Source organism: Varroa destructor, unplaced genomic scaffold, assembly GCF_002443255.2.
Source record: "Varroa destructor unplaced genomic scaffold, Vdes_3.0 BEIS01000007.1, whole genome shotgun sequence".
NCBI classification, from domain to species: Eukaryota; Metazoa; Arthropoda; class Arachnida; order Mesostigmata; family Varroidae; genus Varroa; species Varroa destructor.
The window spans coordinates 29413291-29427476 of NW_019211460.1; the positions used below are offsets into that span (position 1 = coordinate 29413291).

The window sequence follows — 14186 nt, forward strand, 5'->3', positions numbered from 1 at the left end:
AAAATAGGATAATAGCCTTAATTGAGTCATTCTTCTTCCAGAGCCTAAAGAAACATGTGTTTAAACAGCCCATCTTACCGGCTGACAGTTGGTGCTGTGAATAGACCTCGGCCCTCCTAATAAACATCATTGAAAACGCTATGAGAGCAGCAATGGCCGTACCGCTAGAAACAACTACGACTTAACGTACTTGCTTCATAGTCTTCGACTACGGCACGCTTCTGTCTCTTAATATAAGGCACGCCTTGTTCGTATATAGGAATACTTGAGATTACAGACAGATGAACTCCGAAAATTTGGGCCCACTTACTTGTAACTGCCCATCAAACTGACTGGGCGTAAGATATTAGACTGCTATAGGCAAATGAAGCGTGCTTCAAAATTCAATAACTTTTGAGTGACGCAGCGCTAGCTCGTGGAATTTGGCTGGTAAAACACTCCGGTCTTCTAGAAACTTGTGAACGAAAACTAGTCGAGTTTACTCTACGAGAAATACGTTCGGAAGGAAAAATATTTTTTAGACATGAAACGCTTGATGAGCAGGTTTTTGCCCCTCGAAGGCCGCAGGGCTCCGGAAATCCATAGAATTGGGGATAAACATTAAACAAATTGGCTTAACAACGAAAGCATAGCACGTGAATGATGCATACGGTTCAAGAATGGAAATTTCAGTGCTGATAGCTAGCGAGATAGTAACCAGATGTCTGAGCCCAACAGATAAAAATGTACTATCGCAATTGAGGAAACTTTTCACGGAAGCGAAACTTGGAGCCTAAGGACTCTGTCGGCTAGAACTGGCATTTCAAATATGCTATACATATACTACCTATATACTAAAAATGCCGAGACCATAGATACTTTGTGAAATGACGCTAGATGAGTTGGAAATCTGTGTGGTACAGACCTTTGACCCACAAAAAACCCGCCTGAAGCACAGTAGGGGTAGATAGATGGACAGGTGGGTAGATAGATAGGGCCAATGGGGTGCAGGTGACAATCAAATGGTGCTTATTTAATAGTTGCCATATACTTGGGTAGAGCACGATCAATGATATTTACCCCTCGTACTTCAACTGAAACACAGTCAAAACGAGTATTTTTCATTTGAAACCAAGCTGGACGACGGCTCGAAATAGGAAAATACAGTTTCGATTGGATCATTCGTGACCTTGCATACGTTAGTTTAAATATATAGGACGACGGGGTTTGAAATTAACCCTCTGCCACTAGCTTGATTTCAGAAAAAAAAAACACGTAAAACCACAGGTAAACGATGTGGATTCTGAATCATGCATTCCAGACTGTCTGTACACGGAACCTCCGTACACTGTGTCCACATGAGATTGTATGTGGGATACAGGTAACTGCTTTTATCAGCTATTTATCTCCTTCTAAGCGGTCGTGCGACTGAGTTTTGCTTGAATTCGCCGCATTTCACTGACTATTGACACGGAATTTCATGGAAAACAGTAGCGACTGCAGCAGAGATCAAGCAAATCATTACAAGGCGTGGTCAGAGCTTACCAGAATGAAGTAAGCTAGGTTAAAACATAATTAGATTATGTAACAATGTGCGATCTAGAGACTACGCTAAAAGGCATATAGCTATAAACAAAATTATAAATAGTACTCTTTTCGCTTAAAACTTCCCTTGCGATTGCTTATGTATTAGACTCGAAAATGGTCTTGGGCTTCTGATCAGAGCGAATCGTTTTGTAGTCTTTCTCTTTTTACTTTGAGGGCCGTGTTACAGCACAAACAGGGCAACAAACGTAAACATTTTATTTAGAGAAACAAAGTCCGTAAAAACTGAAGAACTTACCTCTGGACTTCGTACTCATTGAGAACGCATGCGGATCGAATGCAAAATACTGGCCTTGTTTTTAGATGGCTCGAAAGACCCTGCGAAAATTTATACTACTTCTACACATAGTTCACTCGGGCAATAGCAAAATTTATGCAGACAGAAAAATAAGAAACACTTATATAGAGAATAGCTTGTTAAATATGGTTCGATACTTTTCTTCATGTGTTTGTTAAGAGGCTGAATGTTAATATATACACCATCTCAAATGTTTGGTGAACGTCTGATTTTTAAACGCTAGCTAACTCTCCAAAATTCATATCGTCTATATTTTCTGTGACGGAATTAATTCAGCTACTTCGTGAGACTGGCGCTTTGTTTTGCTGCATCGATCCCGCATTGTATTTCCAGTAGGAATTAAAAAAGCTGGCAAAATACTTTCATGCAAAAGCTATTGACTTCGCAAAGTTTACAGGTTCCTTCAAGCCCCCTCAATGTCAAAAAGAGACAAACAATCTGATCGTTATATATTTACCAACATCTTCATAGAGCCCGTATAACATAGTGGTCACGGTTCTTATGGGATGTGTGCATTGTCAACATATGTTACTCTGAAACTGTTTAATTCTCTATTTTCCATCGCGGTCCATGCGTGGTTTTTATTTGGTATGACGCCTCGATAGCATTTCACATGAGGTCCATAGTGTTACATAGCGATAATAAAACTTTCCAGGGGATCGTTACTATTTTCTCGTTTGCTAGCTGTGTCTACATTGTTTCTAACTTTCTCGTTCTTCGTTCGGCCTTCATGTCCTCCTTCCTCCTCCTTGAGCGGTGGATGAACCCTAGCGATCCATTAATCAGTATTTGTGTTAAAGGCGACCCATGGCGGTGACTAGCGCACAGTCACCGTTAGCCACCTCGGTTAGACTATTTGAGCCACTTACTCTGACGCATCTCAATTTGGAAACCCTTTGAAGTCGCCAATGATTGATTAAGACCAAAAGGCGGACGCGCCCAGTCACGTCATATGTGGAAATCCTCATATTCTTATGCGCTTCGCCGTGCACTTCGCTTCTGTTTCACTTCTGCGCGAAAAGCGGTTTCTGGCTCATTTATTCGTAGGGTGTCTTTTCTGTGGAAAGAACAAAAATTTGTCCGTACATTATCTTATCGAGATTTCGAGATAGGCAGCAGAAAAAAAAGTCAACCATACTTTTGATGTAAAACACGGATACAAATGAAACTGATTTAACATCGAAATGAAGGTAAATAGAAATAACTGAATCTCGATAATGCTAAAGCGTAATTTTATTATGTAAAAAAGGTACGAGTTTGGAGGCAAAGATGTCACCTACTAGAGCAAGCTATAGATTGGCCTTCATCCCTCGAGCAAACAAAGCCGGCACGCGGCCACTGCAATGGTGGCTGGTCGGGAAGCGAAGCTTTCTGTATACCTACACCAGAAGCGATGCTCATACTAGCAGCAGCAACTTGGTCGAATAAGATAAAAGAAAACATTAGGTCATTTGCCAGATAACATAGTTACCCTTCATATGATCGTTTCTTCGTCCTGTTCTTGTGTGTGCTGCTGCTGAAGAAATACTTTTGTTGGGCAAGTGATAAACAGCAGGATAAACGCTTTGATAAACTACACATTAGTATCCGTATGTTTTTTTTTGTTGGCTGCGTAGGCTGGCTGGCAGCGGCACAAAAGTGTAACCAAAACGAAGAGATCATATAGACAGACGTATTCTACATGTGACGAAGAGTTGCAAGATCTTACCGTAAAATGAAAAACTTGCTTTGGTAGAACAGCAATAGTAATATAATAATTATTTTTTTCAAAAAAATAACTTGAATTTGATTTTAAAATCTCGTTTGTTTTAGCTTTCACAGTAGCCTATTGTACCGCGGTGACTGACTGGAAGTTATCTCAGTTAGTTAAAAAAGCTCGTTTGTGCTTCGTGTACCGCCAATCGATAGCACGCCCACGTGCAGCATTACAAAAACTTCTATAATTTCTACAGCTGATTCAGATTACCTACGGCCTCTGAAAATGCATATATTTTATTTTGTCTGCATGTAATTGATATTTAAATAACTTTTTCTTTATTGTAAATGCTCATTATCGTCCGAGTTATCGGTCAATCCATTGCGGATAACGGTGGCTCGTTTGTTTACACACCCAACTGCAGCGTTCAGATGTCCTAGTTTCGTATGTTTTCTTGGCGGCATCCCCGCGAGAAACGATCCATTAGCGTTAGATCTGAAAAACAGGTAGGGTATGTTTAAGAGAGACCACCTGTTTACATAACTCTCATCAAGGTATTCTCTTGCGCCGCCATAATAGCGTGCAGTTACCCCGCCCTGTTCAGACTAAAATTTTCCATCTTTATCAAGATTTTCCCGGATGAGTGGTAAGACCAATTGGTACGGTTAATTTAAGTTATTGATACCAGTCACTGTACAAAGAAAACGTTGTCTAGGAATGAAGTTACAGTGTACACATTTATCGTGACCACTTTTATATTCATGTTTGTCATTTCTATTTTGCACCGAGCTTAATGGCCTCCTATTTAATATATACATACTTTGTATTCGATTCTGACATTTGGTTAATATAAACTTTATCTTGCGTGATTTTGCATTTAGGAAGATTTTTGTAGTCTCTTCTAATATGGCCATGAACGACTTGCATACACCCATTGCATAAGAATTTATGAAAAATAACTTATTTATTAACAACGTGATGACTGTTATTTCAAGTTTACGTTTTAATAAGTTGCGTCGGATGTATTCTGGACGAAGCCAGTCTTGAATACGGGATTCAAGTACGGGTTCGTATGTAGCTAATCTAGAATATTGGAAAGACAGAAAGTAGCATGCTTTACTTTATGTTACATTTGTTTCTTAATGGCGCGATTAGTTAACAATGTGAGATTTCATTTGTGGTATATTTCGGGGATCTTTCGACTCTATGGGATTTTATAACAAATATTTATTTGGAAGAGGTCTCTCACGGCGTTTACTCTTGAAAAAAAAAATGGCATCTAAGTGATATAGGAAATACTCCTCGTCGTCAGTTAAACTTGTTTTAAATGAAAGTAATCCTAGGAGAATTGATTTCTGACCAGAAACGTGAGCCTTAAAGTAACTCAACTATTCAACCATCGATTTTCTTCCGGATGGATCCCTTGAACAACCGTATAAGGTCATAAGTTTTTAGTATAATTAACTTGATCCAGATGCACACCTGTTGATCAGTTCACCGCTGATTCGAATCCATACTTATGGTGTAGATCGTAACGGACGAGTTGAACGCGTTATTGTCACTTCTAAACAGCGTACTCGTAGAGAAAAAGCTCTAGTTTTGGTTTTTTCTAATATAGCCTACACTATTTATGTTTACCTATTCATTAGTTAACTTCTTAGTTCATTCATTAGTTAGTCTTCTTCATGACTGACTGTAAGCTGAATAATAGAACCACGTATTTTCAAAAAAATACTTGATGACTGGTCGGCGTTTGACCAACGCGAGCATCACTACGGTCTTTATTATTTTCACACACACATTTGTTTTCACATTGATCTTATCCGTGTAACAGCTGTTTATCACAGCCCTCATTTGCCTTCAGCGGTATTACCTCATGCAAAAACCATACCAGCAACTCCGTTGAACTTTTTTGACATTTCTACGTTAGTCTATTATAATATGACTGTCAGCTTAAAAAACAATATACCTAGTTTTTAAAAAAAAATCGAGAAAGAAGTACAATGGAAAAGGTTCCAATGGGATAACAACCTGCGTCACACATCATCTTAACAGTCGATGTTATCGCTGCGTAAAACCGGGATAAGAGTGTTCAAGTCGCCAAGTGGCGTTCCGATCTAGAACAAAAAGGGGTCCCGCGAATTAAATGTCAAAAAAACATTTATGATACCGTTAACAAAAATGTTTTTAAATTGGCTTTAAGGTGTTCATGCAGAAAGTCACTTGGGCCAGTATTCCGCTCTGATTTTAGGTTCGCAGGATACGACCAGCTTCTGCCTAGTCTTTGATACAGCCACGCGTCTCCTAACAACTAACATTAAAAAGGAGACTGTGAACGATTATCAGACGCACATATGCACGCGTTCTGAACGCAGATGGAAAAAATAGGTTTCACATAGACACGTACCAATACGATCGAAAGATATGGCTAAGTTCGACTGCTAAAAGCCAAACTAGAAATCCTATATAAAGCGACTGATATGGGTAGACGGTACCTTATGTCTTAAGCAGATCTTATGCGCTTAGTCTACTCTAGTTTTATAAAGAATCAATTCTATGCGAGAGATTTATAATATTGCTCGTTTACAATAGAAGATTTATAGATTTGTATTTATCTGTACAGAACGTACGCTATACAAAACATGTCTATTACTTGGTCAATGTAGTGACCCGTTTCCGAAAGTAAAAAGCGTAATAGAAGTTCGATTATATCTATATTTTTTGGTGGGCCGGAAGTGGCCTGCCTTCTTTTGGGTGAGCTCTAAAAGCTCGGGCTTTCGTTATTCATACTTGCTTTTAGAAAAGCCTTCGAAAATAAATGCAAGTTCAATATGCCTACTATGGGATACGTCTAAGCATGTAAATATCTCGCTTTTCTAAGTAGGTCTTTTTGAGCTAGAACAAATAGATATTTGATTTGGTCCATGTGTCAGAGATATTACGTGGCGAATTGCAAGTAGTTTGTAATCAGGGAGCTCCTTGCTGCTAGCCATCTTTCACTGAGACCACATCATTGTTCCGGACGGCCATGGACAGTTTCTATTATTCGCGACGGTACGACGGTAAGTCTCCGAAGTGCCTATCGTTTATGCGTCGCGTGCGTTTGTGCTCCAACGTTCTAGCATCCTGTGTATTCACTAATGCAACTGGCCTTGTATACGGCTCTCCGTTCAATGAGATAGATAGCGCATTCTTCTCGGTACTTCTTTTCAGAGTGGACCTTCGAATAGCGCCGGTCAGGAACGATTGACACAAGTAGCCTTGCAGTAACTAGCCCAGATTTCTAGCTAAAATCACTCATCAAGAGGAAGCATCGAAGGTCATGCTGTGCCAACAGCTTACTGGAACTCTAAAGAAGACAATCTTCACTGACTATTCCCTTCACTTCAAAACTTTTCAATGCCTTGTATGTTGTTTTATAAATAGAGTTATTGTATTTAACTATCGACGATAACGAAAATTGTCCGTAACTAGGCCTCTTTGTCGATTTGTTTAACTATTGCGAAAAAAAAACTTCAGTCAGTTAATTAAAAGGAGCTTGGCTAGGCAGAAACAAGTCCTAGTTTCGCTTTTCATGGCGTGACACCTGACAGGTTTAAATTAGAGCAGGGCCTTTTCTATTTTAACTGAAGAACACAGAGGGCAAGCAAGATTGTAATATTACTATAATCGGGTAATATGGTGTTGAACTAAATAGCAGAATAGAGCTAATAATATATATAATTGACATTTTTAAAGTCCCGTATTCCGTTTTCTTTGAAAAGAAAAGTAAACAGAAGTTACCTTTTTTTTTTTTTCTAACACAAAAAGTATTTCATATACATAATAAGAATTCGGTTTGATAAAACACTTATTATCAGCAAAAAAATTCTCTTGTTTTATTTGGAAAATCAATGGTACAGTAGCGTCTGTCCTTTTATACGCTAGATCTTTTAAAGGAGAATTGGACTTCAAATACATTTTCGTTTTATGGTGAAAATATTTAATTTCTTAAATAACTGAAAACGTTATTTTGTAAGGTTTTTCGATGGAGTGCTTTTCGAAACAAGTGACAAACGTTTACTGGGACCAACACTCCTTAAAAGTATTTTTTGGCTAACATGAATTATTTAGTTACCCCCACTTTTATTTCAATTCCTTTTGCTAATGCTTGATTTAGTACAACTATACTACCATGCTTTCACGTGGAAGCCGTGGAGCGTTATTGTGACGTTATTTGCATTTTCGTATAGCTTTCTGTTTAGCTGCCGAGGTTTTGTACCCCACCCGGAGCTTGAATAAATCAGCATGGGTAACTGCATTACCGTATCACAGGGAAGGATGCTAAACACTATCAATTTCTCACACCTTTACCATTTCTCACGCCTTCTGTGATGCTTTGTGAAAAGCGCAGGATACGTCGATTACTTTGGCGATCAATAATTTTTGAAAGTCAGACCCGTCGGGAACCTGACAAACAGAGTGCAGTAAAGAGTGATTTCTTGAAAGACAAAAACTTCATTATAGTAGACAAATGACGACAATGTTTTTAAGAAAACACAAGTTCTCTGCATGTCTTAAGACCCAGAGTAATTTTTAGAACGACAAAATTAGCAAGTGCTTCCTACAGGACCTAATCGATGATAATATGTGACGTTCTCTATCGACAAGACATATGGATATTCTAAAAAAAAAAAGTATATTTTTTTGTCTGACTTCAAAAAATCGTGACGCACACCCACTGAGGCAATAGCATTCAACATCTGCTGACTAAGATTGTATTAAACGAATTTCTCACAACTATGGCGTCAACACCTTTCTGCATCGGAGTCGAGACATGTAATGGGAACCGACCTGAAACGCGATTGGGGCGATACAGAGAGGTTCAACTAACTAAGGCTCCGGTGGGCCTTAGTTATCGAAAGTGGCTCAGCCGTTATCCTCGAATAGTAAGACCTCCACTATTATCTTCTATTACCCGCTATTATCTAAGGAATATCTTGGCGTAATCATTACGCACGTTATCGATGATGATGATGATGATCCATATTGCATACGAGAGCATCCCCTTATATTATCGGTCTTGTGCCGCGCAGATAATACGCTAACGTCGACTTAGCGTTCATGGAGTTCGTCTATATGGGACATGTGGATTACACCAGATGGCTGCACATACAAAATTTTGTACAAGAAAATAGACACACAACATAACATGGATATATTACGCTGCCAGGCACAGGGAAACGTACACATAAATCTGAATGGATTAATAGGCTATCTGTTTGTGTTACTGTGTCGTAGTTTTCCCAACTGCGGGCTTTCTTGCGTGAGCAAGCGGATCAGTGAGCCGTATAGATCCTTATCTAGCTAGCTGATCAGATAACTTCGCAGAAGCTCTGCTGCTGATCTGATTTTGAAGTACGCACATGCTCAGACACCTGCTATGCATTAGCATTCCGTATTATATGTAAGTAGAAACTCTCTCAGGTAACAGCATCCGCATATACGAGTGCTGTATTTTCACACTTCTTTTGCGGCTCGTGGCAGACCTTTGACATATACGTTAAATAATATAAGTTAGTAGGTGCTAATCGGAGGTATTTCAACGTGTATCAACTAGAGTTATGTAATGTTATGCCAAACAAGTAATCGAAGGTCAAAGTGTGCTCATTTCATGGACTTACTTACCGTCAACGGACATCTTACATGCGAAGATCCTCTCAAGCACAAGGACAATCGAAGGAACGCCTAAAATGTATAGCTAACCTCTAGCTATCAAAAAGTGTTGGCGCTAATCCTGAATACAATTCGTGCAAGACCCCACATTCGTCCGCTGATACAGCGTTACGAGGGCGTGACTATACTTGGCATTTTCTTATTTCACGTTTGAAAGACGCGACGAAAGTGATCTGACTGGACGCTCGCCAGTTCATCTTGGTCCGCTAAATTACCCCTCAATTTTGCTTATTTTTATTATCAAATAACAAGTGCTTGATACGAATGGCTGGGACCGGATATGTGGGAAAATTGAAAGCTAATCATTGATAACGACGTGGAATGTCTTCCAAAATGGTTTCCCAGCAAATAAACAGGTCAGCCTAAATGTAACTGCTAGAAAATAACATACCTAAATGAACCTATTACAGAGTCAACTGTATTTACTGTATGCTCAAGCAAGTACACACTATAACATTATGCTTCACTCAAGACTGCGCGTTATCATAATAAACAACAATTGATAGCGATTTCAGTAATAGTTGACTCTCAACTATTTCTAACGTTTGGTGCAAAGCGTTTAACTAGAGCGGCAACTTTTGTAGGTACATCTTTCCGTTGTAAAACAAGCTGAAACTGAGCGTATCCCTAAAGTTTCGCCTATAATATCAAACCACAATATTTTAAATATATTCCTATTTACTGATATCCTTGGTAAGGTTCTATACTTTGTAGGACGTGCATATCTTTTAAGGTCACCTGGAACTTTCGAACAACAGAAATTTCATTAAATATCTGTATGCGGTTTTTGTGAAAGCTAGCTGCTCCCTCTACTGTCTGATGGTTGGATATGTGAAAACACTATCGCTAGAGAAGCATCTTAAACTGCTGTAGACGAGCGAGCACCCATTGTCTTAAAATAAATTTCAACGATTTCCGTGCTTTTGTGACTGAATGTGAACTCGCGTTGGGATTACGAAAACACCTTAAGGCAAAGTTAGCTTAAACCCTAATAGCTGAATTACAAAAAAAAAAAGAAAAATTATCGCAAAGAGAGATTGCAAAGTAAATGTAAATATCATTTGATGATGTGACTGTGAAGACAAATGCTAAGGTGGCTCTGGCATCAAGACAAAATAAAAACCGATAACGGTACATAGCGAACGCATTAAGCAGACGGGATCATTCTGAACGCGCTAGAGACGGAAAAGATTTCTCGTAAAGGTCTCTCAACTATGTCAGAGCATGGTAAAATTCGGAACCACTACGTCCTAAAATGATCTACATTTTTATCTCGGTTTTAGCTAAAAATGCGCGGCTAAACTGTAGACGGAAACATGTGCATTTTTAGTTTACTAGACAATTCCGTTTGTCAGACAGTTAAGAACTGAAAAGATGTCTGCTTTTTAAACGAATCGCATATGGATCTACAGGCGTCCCGTCCTGTACAGTTGAACAGGTTGAAGCCCCGAGTAAAATAATGGTATAGATGACCATCAACGGTGCACGAACCCTATATTTCATTGACAGACTTACGAAAGACGGAACATTCAGACGAAAAAATTCCGCCTTAGGCGTCTAGAATGGTTCCCGGATGCTTGCTAGGTGGTCACACACGATAAGTCACTATGTTTCACAGCAAAGTATCTCTGTCGTTAACGGTATTGAGGTTTTCATATTGCCAGAAAGTTCGCTCGACTTGCTATCGAACAAAAACATTTGACATTATGCCAAACAATAAGATAGGGCCGGATAGTCCGTACAGAAATACTATACTCCAAGTGTGGATTTAGAACCTATGCGTAATGGAGGTTGTGGCACAATGCTAAACTTACTAACTTAGTTGTAGCAGTAATCGTAATGAGAAGATTAAACACTAACCTATAGAAGGTACCGCTAAGTGTCGTCACCAGTGCTATCATTAAAAAGCATAGGAAGACAGCTTTTCATTGATAAAAATCGCACGTAGTTATCTCATTCGGGTGCGGAGCTATCTTTGATCAAATTCGACAATGCGTGGAACTTTCAGGTGGCCTCGTAGACTGTATACGTATTGTCCTGATGGACCAGTATCACGTTAGTAAACCCGTCTTGCGTATGCGCGCGAATTGACTAACTCCAATCAATGGCTCAGCGAACTGATGTCTGTAGGGCAAATGTTAGGCCAAATGTAAAAAAAAATTAGAGGCCCAATCATGACACCACAGGTCTACAAGACCTGTCAGACGGCACTACACTGTCGTAGATGCCAATTATTTAATGTTTGTGCGCCCGGATTGACGCCGCAATTTTTGATTGCAACAAATAGCGATATACGTTCTTGTAGTCTCTCATTGTGTTACCCGTACTCGTCGGAGTATTCGTTCTAATTAAGAAAGGAGAAACACTTATAATACAACGTACACTCGAATTTGATTGCTTCTGCATCTGACGTGTCTGAAACTTTCTTAGGTATGATCAGACCTGATTCGTCATTTTCGCCTGCATCTGTACGTGACTTCACATAGGAAATCTATGAGAAATGGCCGACTACAAAGGTATCGTCCAATATACTACCTACTGAAGCTGAAGTGGCTGTACCTGCACAAAGATATGCGGAAAAACTTTCGAATCATCTCCCAGTATTTAGGAAAATCGATTCTGATCATTCAGCATTCATGCCGATATCAACACGTACGTTGACCTGTTTTCAGCCAAACGATTCCAACCCGAATTAACTGAACAGGCAGCTGTCATTGGGGCATGGATTTTAGTTGTTCCCGTCTGCCCAAACCCTATTAAATAATAAAATCTGGAGCTGTGTAGCATTTTGAAAATTTGCCCTTCATACAATCAGGTGATGAACGTATCGAGAATTCTGTCCTGTACCAACCGGACATTTGAGCTAGCTATAACGTTTTAAGGAAGAGTATTTCCAAAAAAGATAAACGAGGTTCTCTGAGTCTTCAGAAGGCTTTCAATTCACACAGTCTTCAAAATAAGCCGTACTAAGAGAAGCCGTATAAAGCCGTACCAATAAGGACTACCATAGAACTAAGCCGTGTCTTGGACACGGTTTAGTTCTATGGTAGTTCTTAAATATTCTTGGGTTTTTCGATTATTGTTTTAGTATCTGTTTTTCTCTTTTTTGAAACATTTAGCCAACTTTGTTGCTCTATGTGTATATACCTATGATTAAGGAAGCATTCCGAGCATTCTTTAACAGGCGAGTTGACGCAGCCCATCTCTGTTCACGTGTGGTCGTAAATCGCCCATTAAACGTAACAATATTGTTAGCTTTTTTCCACTTTTGTCTAACTTGTAAACTTTGGTCCACAGTTATCACTCACATACTAATTCTTAGGTTAAAACATATTACACCGATATAAAATAGACACGACAAACATCTCGCCTCAAACTCGGAACATACTTGTTGAAGCGTACCCAGATACGTTTACATGGGTAGAGATGACGATGCAGACCTGACTACTTACTGCAGACGATAGTCGACTGTCCAGGAATCAGATAGCGTTTAAAGATATTTTTGATACAAAATTTGACAGCCGTCTACACATCTGATCTCAATCTCTGTAGAATATTGTGTCTTTTATTGACGAACCCGATCTCACATTGAGTTACTATGCATTTTCCCCGGATGGCTATTGATTTCATTCTGTTATTGCTAAACGATCGTATCACTATAACATCCTCTTTCAACGCATCAATCATATAATCCTCTAGGCGTGCTCAAGGAAATAGTCAAAAATAAATATGCTAACAGCTGTAGTTCGAAAACCGCGCGTCGTCTGCTAGTGTAACCGTAATTCGCGCGTCCCTTCATAAATAAGGTATTATTTTGTCGTTTGAGAACATCCGTCACTAAGTCTCACATCGTAGCGAATGCATGGCTGTTTTCTGGGGCAAGCCACTTCGGATAAAGGTAACTGTTCCTTCTCTTGTCACAGCCTAACAGGAGGCGCTAGAGATAATGTAGAAATATTATCCATTGTAAGACATCCAGAGAAGCATTTCAGCAACGAGAATATGAGTAGTCGATGAAATTTTAAGTAGGCACACTAAGAGTGATAGGGCGATAAAAACAAACAACGCATTTGTACTCTAACGTGTACGAGAGTTTTCAGTGCTTAAACGACTTGCATTGATCCCTTATTACTTTTTAAGAAAAATCTTAAATTAGACAAACGTTTTAGCTTCACAGTTTCCCTTCTTACGATCTTGTTGAAAGTTGCTTAACGGCCCCAGCCACATGCCTTGTAATGTTTTTCTCAAAAAGGATATTCCGGACTCGCGGGGCACATTTTGTTGCTCTACTCCAAAAGTTACCAAATTCTTAACTACGATGTTGTCTAACACTATTAAATACCTCCTGAGCAGTGTAACATGTAAATGCATTTTTAAGTAAGTGCATTTATGAAGTAGCTAGTTTTTAAGATTCTGCTGCCGGGGTATGAAACCAGGTAATTGCCGTTCCAAAGTTTGTCCGAGTTCTACTTCTAAAGCCCAGCACAACCGGTACTGGCTCTTTCTTGTAGTATCTAACACGTAGCTTACATATGCCCCAAAGATTTACGGGCACAAACCTTACTACTGAGCCATCGATGAATAAAAAGATACGAAAACTAAGTCCATCACTATCGATATTCGGTGTTTGTTTCTGCTGGGAAAACAAGCAGCTTTCTCAGCGGCCGCCAACGTGTCGAGCGGCCGAACGCGCATACAAAAATAAGAATCATCATTTTTATATATTCGGCCATATGAAGTGAGCTTTTTTTTTAAACTTTGAGACATCCAATCTTCGCTCTCGCCGCACCGCCCTTTAGTGCCCGCATCGTATGGATAGTAGATGGACATTTCTTTGGGTACGCTACCGTAATAACTCTAACTAACAAGCATGCAGTCACGATAGTTCAAATT

The 14186-nt window shown here is 39.4% G+C and overlaps 1 long non-coding RNA gene across 1 annotated transcript; it reads right to left on the minus strand.

The window, feature by feature from the left end:
- Positions 1 to 1695: 1695 nt before the first annotated feature.
- LOC111254494 (uncharacterized) lies at positions 1696 to 12756 on the minus strand. The gene is made up of 4 exons (XR_002675050.2): positions 12441 to 12756; positions 3993 to 4073; positions 3163 to 3297; positions 1696 to 2939 (listed from the first exon to the last, which is right to left on the minus strand). It is a non-coding gene; the product is annotated as an uncharacterized LOC111254494 (long non-coding RNA).
- Positions 12757 to 14186: the final 1430 nt, after the last annotated feature.